We start from the raw sequence: 8,538 nt of genomic DNA on the forward strand, positions 1-8,538 counted from the left end.
AATTTATGGTCTAAAACAAGCATCAAGAAGTTGGAACCAGAAATTTGATGAAACAATAAAAGATTTTGGTTTCATCAAGAACCCGGAGGAACCGTGCGTGTACAAGAAAGTAGTTAAGGATGCTGTGACATTCTTAGTACTTTATGTTGATGACATCCTACTCATTGGGAATGATGTAGGGATGTTACAGTCAACAAAGATATGGTTATCAGGTAGATTCTCGATGAAGGATTTGGGTGAGGCATCCTACATTCTTGGGATACAGATCTATAGAGATAGATCTAAGAGAATGATAGGACTCACTCAATCAACCTACATCGACACCATATTGAAACGGTTTTCAATGGATGGGTCCAAGAGAGGACATCTACCCATGTGTCATGGAGTTTCTCTATCCAAGTCTATGTGTCCCAAGACTGATGAAGAGATAGAGAATATGACACATGTACCATATGCGTCAGCTATAGGTAGTATCATGTATGGGATGATATCTACCAGACCGGATGTAGCATTTGCTCTGAGTGTCACGAGCATATATCAAGCTAATCCCGGTCAAATGCATTGGAAAGCCGTGAAGGACATTCTTAAGTACTTACGAAGGACTAAGAATATGTTCATGGTATATGGAGGACGAGATCTGAAATTGGAAGGCTATACCGACTCTAGCTTCCAAAGTGACGTGGATGACTCGAAGTCAACCTCTGGATTTGTGTTCATGCTCAATGGCGGTGCTGTCTCTTGGAAGAGTTCCAAGAAGGACACCACAGCGGATTCCACCACTGAGGCTGAATACATTGCAGCATCAGCTGCTGCTAAAGAGGCCGTTTGGATGAGGAAGTTCGTCCAAGAGTTGGGCGTCATTCCTAAATTTGTTGGTCCAGTCCCGGTGTACTGTGACAACACGGGTGCCGTTGCTCAAGCAAAGGAACCAAGGTCTCATCAAAGATCCAAACACGTACTGAGTAAATACCACATCATCCGGGAGATTGTGGAAAGAGGAGACATCACTGTCGAACGAGTGGCCTCTGCAGACAATATCGCTGATCCGCTTACTAAGCCCTTGCCAGGACCATTGTTTGACAAACATCGCGAAGCAATGGGTCTACGTAGTATGACTAGTTGGCTATAGGGCAAGTGGGAGATTGAAAGAGTGGGTGCCCAGTGAGCCAACTTGTGGCTATGGGCTTTGATGACTCTTTGTACAAACGATCTTTTGTTTAATATAATTTACACTTTTATTAATGGCAATGACTTTATCTTTCTTCATATTGTTATATTGTGATATACTATTGTTGTTTTGATAAAGACCTTGAATATACTATAGTGTATGTAAGATGTGGTAGAACATGGGGATGTCTATCATGAAATACATCTTATAGTCACTGTATATTCTAAACTGTTCCTAGTCGATTGTGCCGTCCGATAATAAGGATAAGGATCGCTCGAGTTTGAGACTAGCATTTGCGATGCGGAGTACCACGTTTCATTGGTAGGGAACATGGAGATGTTCGAAGCATGCAAATGGATATTCATAGGATGAATAATCGAACTACCCTATCCGGACTTTCCAAGTGGTTATCACTTATCGAGTGGATAAAGTCCGCGGTTTTGGTTGTACACCATTAGTCCTTACTACTTGAAACATCATGGAGACTCTATATGCTAGTACTGTGCTTTGACTCGTTTACCGACTCTATGGGGGTCATCAGGTGTCGGGATTGGGTACAGTTACAACACATATAGGAGTCGATGCATTGTTGTCAAGGATTCACCACATACTTGCGAGTGTGGATATCCTATGCGATCTGAGAAGATATTAGTGTGACGAATCTCTGGCCAGAGTACTTGATGTGATTTAAGAAATGGTTTCTTAGTAGCACATGCGATGTCACTAATTTGATCTTCAAGATGTATTGCATAGTTATCGAATCTTGAGCGACTCTCGATATACCAATGGTTGTTGATTCGATCGGGATATATGGATGAAGGGACCGTACTGTACGCGAACCAAAATCTACTGGTTCTTGTAGGCACTATCAGTGATACCTAGGGAATCATGGGGCGATGTTGCTAGGCGCTTTACCATGATTCGTTGGGCAAGTCGGAAATCGTTGTTCCGAGTCACAAGGAGTTGTGAGCCCACGGCTAGCTGTATCCCTGAACCATTGAGGGTCACACAGTGTAATGGAGTTTTAATCCCCGTTGAGATAGTTAAATTTAAAGAGTTAAATTTAATGAATAAAGAAGTTGGACTTCTTAAATAAGAGTAAGGGAGTAGGATTTCCTAAAATGACATAGGGATGTACATTTTTGGAAACCACTGAATTCGGATTCAGGAAAATTTATCTTGACTTTAAAATGTGCAGAAATGGTTTCTATGCACATTGGTAAAATCGGTTTATCAATCGGAGTCACGATGAATTTTATATTAATTTCTGAACATGCGGGCTTTGCTTGTCGGGCCTCAACTTATGACTAATGGGCCCTAAGGTGTTAGTGGCCTGCATTATAAATAAGTTATTACAGTACAGAAATTACACACAACAGGTCATAATTTAAGAGACAGTTTTTCGAAAACCCTAGCTCTCTAAAATATTTCGGCCGCCCCCTCCCTTCTCTGCGTGAGAAATTCCGGTCTGTGATTTTGAATTGCAGTCTGGAATAGCGAATCAAATTCGTTTATTCTCTTCGTAGAAAACTTCTGATAGATTTTCTAGTGCAATCTATCAGAGGGATTAAACCTCTATTCGTGGACCTGATTGAAGGAAAGCTTGTTCATCAGTTCCAGGGAGATACAAGAAGCGCAGAGAAATCTGTGTGGTGTCCAATAATCTCGCTTCGAGATTGAAGGTAAAATTTAATAATAGTTATTTAATTTTACACACACAAATAATTTAATCGTTAAACGGTTGATACCTACACTATGGAATTGTTCCATAATAAAATTTTAAACTTCCGCTGCACCGGGTATCAATCGTGATTGATCTGAGAGCCGCGTTTTCCAACAAAATAGTTCCAAGGGTTTATAATGTTGGGATAGTTCGGAAGCACCGAACTAGTTTGGAAGCCAGTATTGTCGATCGGAAGTACCGAGCAGTTCGGAAGCACTGAATTGAAGATCGGAAGCTCCGATATTGTGTCAGTCAAAAAGAATATGGGTTTTCATTGGTGATATGACTTGAGAGAGTTCGGAAGCTCTGAACTATATTTTGGAAGATCCAAACTGTGTCGGCATCTATTTGTAGCCCAATCGGAGACACGCGCTTGGTAGAAGGAATTCGGAAGGACAATCAAAAGTTTTGAAGTGCGTTCGGAAGCTCCAAACGATAGATCGAATGTTCTAATCGAGGTCTATATATAGGGGCCGAGAGCTTCACTTTCGTCCCAACTTTTTCAATTTTTTCTCTTGTTTCTATTCAAGTTGTAAGGGTTTTCGGGGGACATATTCGAGGGTTATGTGGTGACGAAGCGCTACTGGGATCGTAGCAACGTTTTGCCTTGAGTTTAGGGCAATCGTCATCAAAGGACTGACTACGGACGCAGGTATGTCGCTAGACTCTGATTAGCTTCAGCGAGTAGCTATTAGTCTAGTTAAGGATTTTAATTTGGTAGGCATTTAGTGATACATTGATTATCTGTATATAGGTTTGGACTAGAGAGCCAGTATCGCTAGGTTGCTTATTCTGATGTACGGACGTACTATCCGAGATACCCTAGTTGAGTATGCATGTTTTATGTTTGCATATTTTAATGGCATGAATTATGTGCATTTATTATATCACGATTATTATTTTGCATGCATTATCACGTTGAGTCCATACCTTGATATTACCAGTAGAGAGGTTGCTCAGCCTCGAGGTTTTTGTGGATGGATTCCATGGATTTAGGTCCGGTTAATCCACGTATTTCTTATGGTATGGGAGTACCTGTAGATATCCGTAGTCAGAATTAAGGATTAATTGTAATTAATCCAATGATCATGTTTAGATTTAGTAAAACATGATTAAGGGGTTTCCAAAAGGATGTAAGGAGTTCAAAAATGGGTTCAGAACGCTCAAAAGTGGTCGGGAAGGTTTCGAGGGTTCGGAGGATCCGAACCAGGTTAGGAGGCTCCGAATGGGTTCGGAGGGTCCGAACTTGAGATCGGAGGCTCCGAACTTGCATGGCTAGCTATACGAGAAAAATACGTCATTGGTGATGTAACTGATGGGACTTCGGAGGATCCGAATTCAAGATCGGAGGCTCCAAACAGGATCAGGGGTTCCGAAGTCAAGAACGGAGGATCCGAACCGGATCGGAGGATCCAAAGTCGGGTTTGGAGGCTCCGAACTTTGCTTATAAATAAAGGGTCCGAGAGCTCATTTCACTTGCACCTCTCCTCTCTTCTCTCTCGATTCATAGGCCTTCTAACTCAAATCTAGGGAGTTATAGATGTCCTATGGGAAATCCAGAAGTGGCATAGCGATCTAGGCGTCGTAGCGGAGCTGTGGCCTAGTTTTGAGGCAAGCGGCAGCAAAGGTCTGACGACGGACGCAAGTATAGCTTTGGCCTCCTAAAATAATTAGGAGTATGGAATAGATTAGTTAAGTCTTTTAGAGCTTATTTAATGATGAATGGATGTTTGCATTGTAGACACCTTAGTGTGTACTTGTAGGCGTGGGATTTAGACCAGTGGTTCTAGGATTTGCCTGCATTGTTAGAGGTACGTAAGTACTGAACGAGATAACTGGCATGATATATATGCTTATATGTTGCGTGAGTATGTGCGATATGTTTTACGGCTTTAGCACGTGCATTTTTTTACACCGAACTGCATCTGGTATGATGTGAGTCATGACAGTATCCATCGGTGATGAGTTAATCCTTATGGATTCGTGTCTGGGGGACACCCAGCCCTTGGTTTTGCTATCACTAGGAGCGACCACGACGGTGGATTAGACGCTATAGTGGATAGGGGAATATATGAGTACCCCGTGGAGTCGCTCTCTTAGCACGGTACTGTACATTCATGGCGCCATGAGTAGACTGTTTTAACCAGTATTTTAAAGTCATTTTCTTGCTGCATATTAGTATATATATCATTGCTTTCGTATTGAGCATTGTCGCTCACACCCCTGTATTGGTTTCTTTTTGGATTCCTTGTGGCGGGGCAGGTTTGAGGCTGGATGGTCCAGTGAGTCGCAGCAGGGTTGAGGTTGTTACCTGTTGCAGCGAGGTTTTAGTGGTAGGGTTTGTTACCCTAAGACTTTCGATTTGTTTGTATTAGAGTATTTATACACTATTTTTGTCGTCGGTTGTATTCTGCCTATTGAATTTGTTGTATTTTAAATATTCCGCTCTTTACGCTTTTAATGTTAATGCATGCGCTATTTAAACTTTGATTAGGTAGTGGATCCGGGTAGGGTCGCTACATTTATTGGTATCAAAGCGCATTACAAGTGATAATTAGTAAAGCGGATTAATACATTACATGTTATTTAATTGACAGATGGTAGATAACGACGAGAGCCACGACAGTGGAGGTGGTGGTCGTTGGGACGGTGGAGACGGTCGTCGACATCGCCGTGGACACCGCGAAGAGCGGAGGAGAGTCAGCATGCATAGGTTTATGCAAGTGAGCCCTAAGCCATTAGCAGGAGGAGAGACCCCGAAGGCTGCTGAGGACTGGCAAGAGAGGAAGGAGCATTGCTTTAGAGAGTTTCGTTTCACAGATGCAGAAAATATGGAGACTCTAGGTTTTCTGCTAGAGGGTCGAGCGAGGAAGTGGTGGACTTCCGCACCGTTTGTAGCAGCGAGAGGAGCAGCTACTTGGATTGAGTTTCGTACCATCTTCCAGAAATTGTATTTTCCTCCAGCCCTTCGTCAGACAAAAGCTAGTGAGTTGTTTGGACTGCGACAGGGGACGATGATTATTGAGGAGTATCAGCAGAAGTTCTTTGATCTTCTACCTTATTGCCCGCATATCGCTGAGAGTCCTGTAGCCAAGTATGATCATTTCCTTCAGGGTCTGAACCCTGAGATCCACCAGATGGTTTTTGTTGGGAGTGACATGACCTATGAAGGTTTGGTGGATCGTTTTTACTAGGCATAGGACAGTCTTCGAAGGAACCGGTCTATGATTCCTTCCTTTTCATCCAGACCGACTAGTTCTTTGGGTCCGAGGGGCCAGTCTTTTAAGAAGCAAAGTGGTACTTCTTCTTCTTTTTTTGGATCTGGCGGAGTACAGCGTTTCGGTAGCCAGGGGATGAGCCGTTGTCGTCAGTGTAGGCGTAAGCATCCACCAGGCTCATGTCCTCGATCGAATGGAGCGTGTTTTCAGTATGGGACAGGAGGGGCACATGAAGAGAGATTTTCCTACTCTTCTGGGAGGAGCTAGTGGTTCTGGAGGATCCCAGGCGTCAGTACAGCAGCGGTTTCAGCAGCAGCATTCTCATCAGCAGTGCCAGCAGTCGCAGCCATCGCAGCGACATACTTCTTCCCGTGGTCATTCTTCTTTGCGGCCACGTGTTCAGGGGCAGGTCTTTGCACTTAACCAGGAGCAGGCGGAGGTAGAAAGTGACGATATGATTTCAGGTACCTGTAGTTTGTGTGGTTTTCCTGTGTATGTTTTGATTGATACAGGTGTGTCACACTCATTAATCTCAGCACGTTTTGCTAAGAAGTATAGATTGTCGTTTATTCCTTTATACGTGTTGTTAGTGGTTTCTAATCCGATGGGTAGCGAGGTCTTAGCTAAGCGTCTAGTGGTTGGTTGCTCTTTGGATTTCGAGGGGTATCAGCTTAGTGCTAACCTGATGATCCTAGCTATGGAGGATTTCGACTGCATTATTGGGATTGATCTCTTGACTACCTACAGAGAGATAGTGGATTGCTATCAGTGGTTTTTTCAGTTTCATCCTGAGTATGGAGAGGCATGGTACTTCTATGGTAAGGGAACGCGACCCCTCGATGCCAGTGGTTTCTGCTCTGAAAGCCCGGCGTGCTTTAGAGTCTGGCGGGAAAGGCTACCTTATCTACACCATCGATGTATCCTTGGAGGGACCAGACATCCAGGAGATACCCATAGTCCGTGATTTTCCTGATGTGTTTCCAGAAGAGATTCCAGGCTTACCACCAGTGAGGGAGATAGTGTTTGGCATTGAGTTAGTGCCAAGGGCAGCACCGATTTCTAGAGCTCCATACCGTTTAGCACCCTCTGAGATGAGAGAGTTGCAGAATCAATTTCAAGATCTTCTTGATAAGGGTTACATTCGGCCGAGTGTTTTGCCATCTGGAGCCCCAGTACTTTTTGTTAAGAATAAAGATGGGTCGATGCGCCTTTGTATAGACTATCCAAGCGACGGTGAAGAATAAGTTTCCTCTTCTGCGGATAGATGATCTGTTCGATCAGTTACAGGGTACTTTTGTTTACTCAAAGATCTATTTACGGTCGGGATATCACCAGTTGAGGGTTAGAGATGAGTACATCTCTAAGACAGCATTTCGTACGCGGTATGGTCACTATGAGTTCTTAGTGATGCCGATTGGATTGACGAATGCTCCAGCAGTCTTCATGGATTTGATGAATAGAGTATTTCGTGACTTTCTGGATAATTTCGTGGTAGTGTTCATCGACGATATCCTGGTGTATTCTCGCAGCGTTGACGAGCACGTGTTCCATCTCCGTACAATACTACAAATACTGAGAGAGAGGCAGTTGTAAGCTAAGTTGAGCAAGTCTGAATTCTGGATTGATCGAGTTGTCTTTCTTGGTCATGTGATTTCACGAGACGGTGTCTCCGTTGATCCTAGTAAGACGGAAGCCATTTTGAATTGGTCGCGGCCGACGACTGTTTCGGAGATTCGTAGTTTTCTTGGGATGGCAGGCTACTACCGGAGATTCGTGGAGAAATTTTCTCAGATTGCTAAGTCTTTGACGCAGCTGACGAGGAAGGATGTACCTTTTGTTTGGACGTCGGATGCGAGGAGAGTTTTCACGAGTTGCGACGCTGTCTGACTACTGCTCCATTGTTGGCTCTACCGTCTGGATCAGGTGGCTTTGTAGTTCACACTGATGCTTCTCTCCAGGGGTTGGGATGTGTGTTATCGCAGAGAGGTCATGTGATTTCCTATGCCTTGAGGAAATTGAAGACTCACGAGGAGAACTATCCCGTACACGATTTAGAGCTTGCAGCCATCGTCTTTGCTCTTAAGATATGGCGTCATTATTTGTACGGTGAGAAGTTTGAGATCTTCACTGATCATAAAAGTTTGAAGTACTTGTTCACTCAGGCTGAGTTGAACATGAGGCAGCGTCGTTGGATGGATTTGCTGAAGAACTACGATTATGAGATCAAGTACCATCCAGGAACTTCTAATCCAATTGCGGATGCTCTTAGCCGCAAAGTGTACGTGAGTTCGCTTCGTACCAACCTCAGTTGCGCGAGTGGTAGAGGAGTGTTGTTCCTTGGGTTTTACTTTTCGGCATAAGAAGGAACATTAGGGAGTTCGCATTTCGTCAGTACTTGCCAAACCAGCCTTGTATACTTGTATACGTGA

The sequence above is a fragment of the Henckelia pumila genome, chromosome 1 (genome assembly GCF_033568475.1).
Source record: "Henckelia pumila isolate YLH828 chromosome 1, ASM3356847v2, whole genome shotgun sequence".
NCBI lineage: Eukaryota > Viridiplantae > Streptophyta > Magnoliopsida > Lamiales > Gesneriaceae > Henckelia > Henckelia pumila.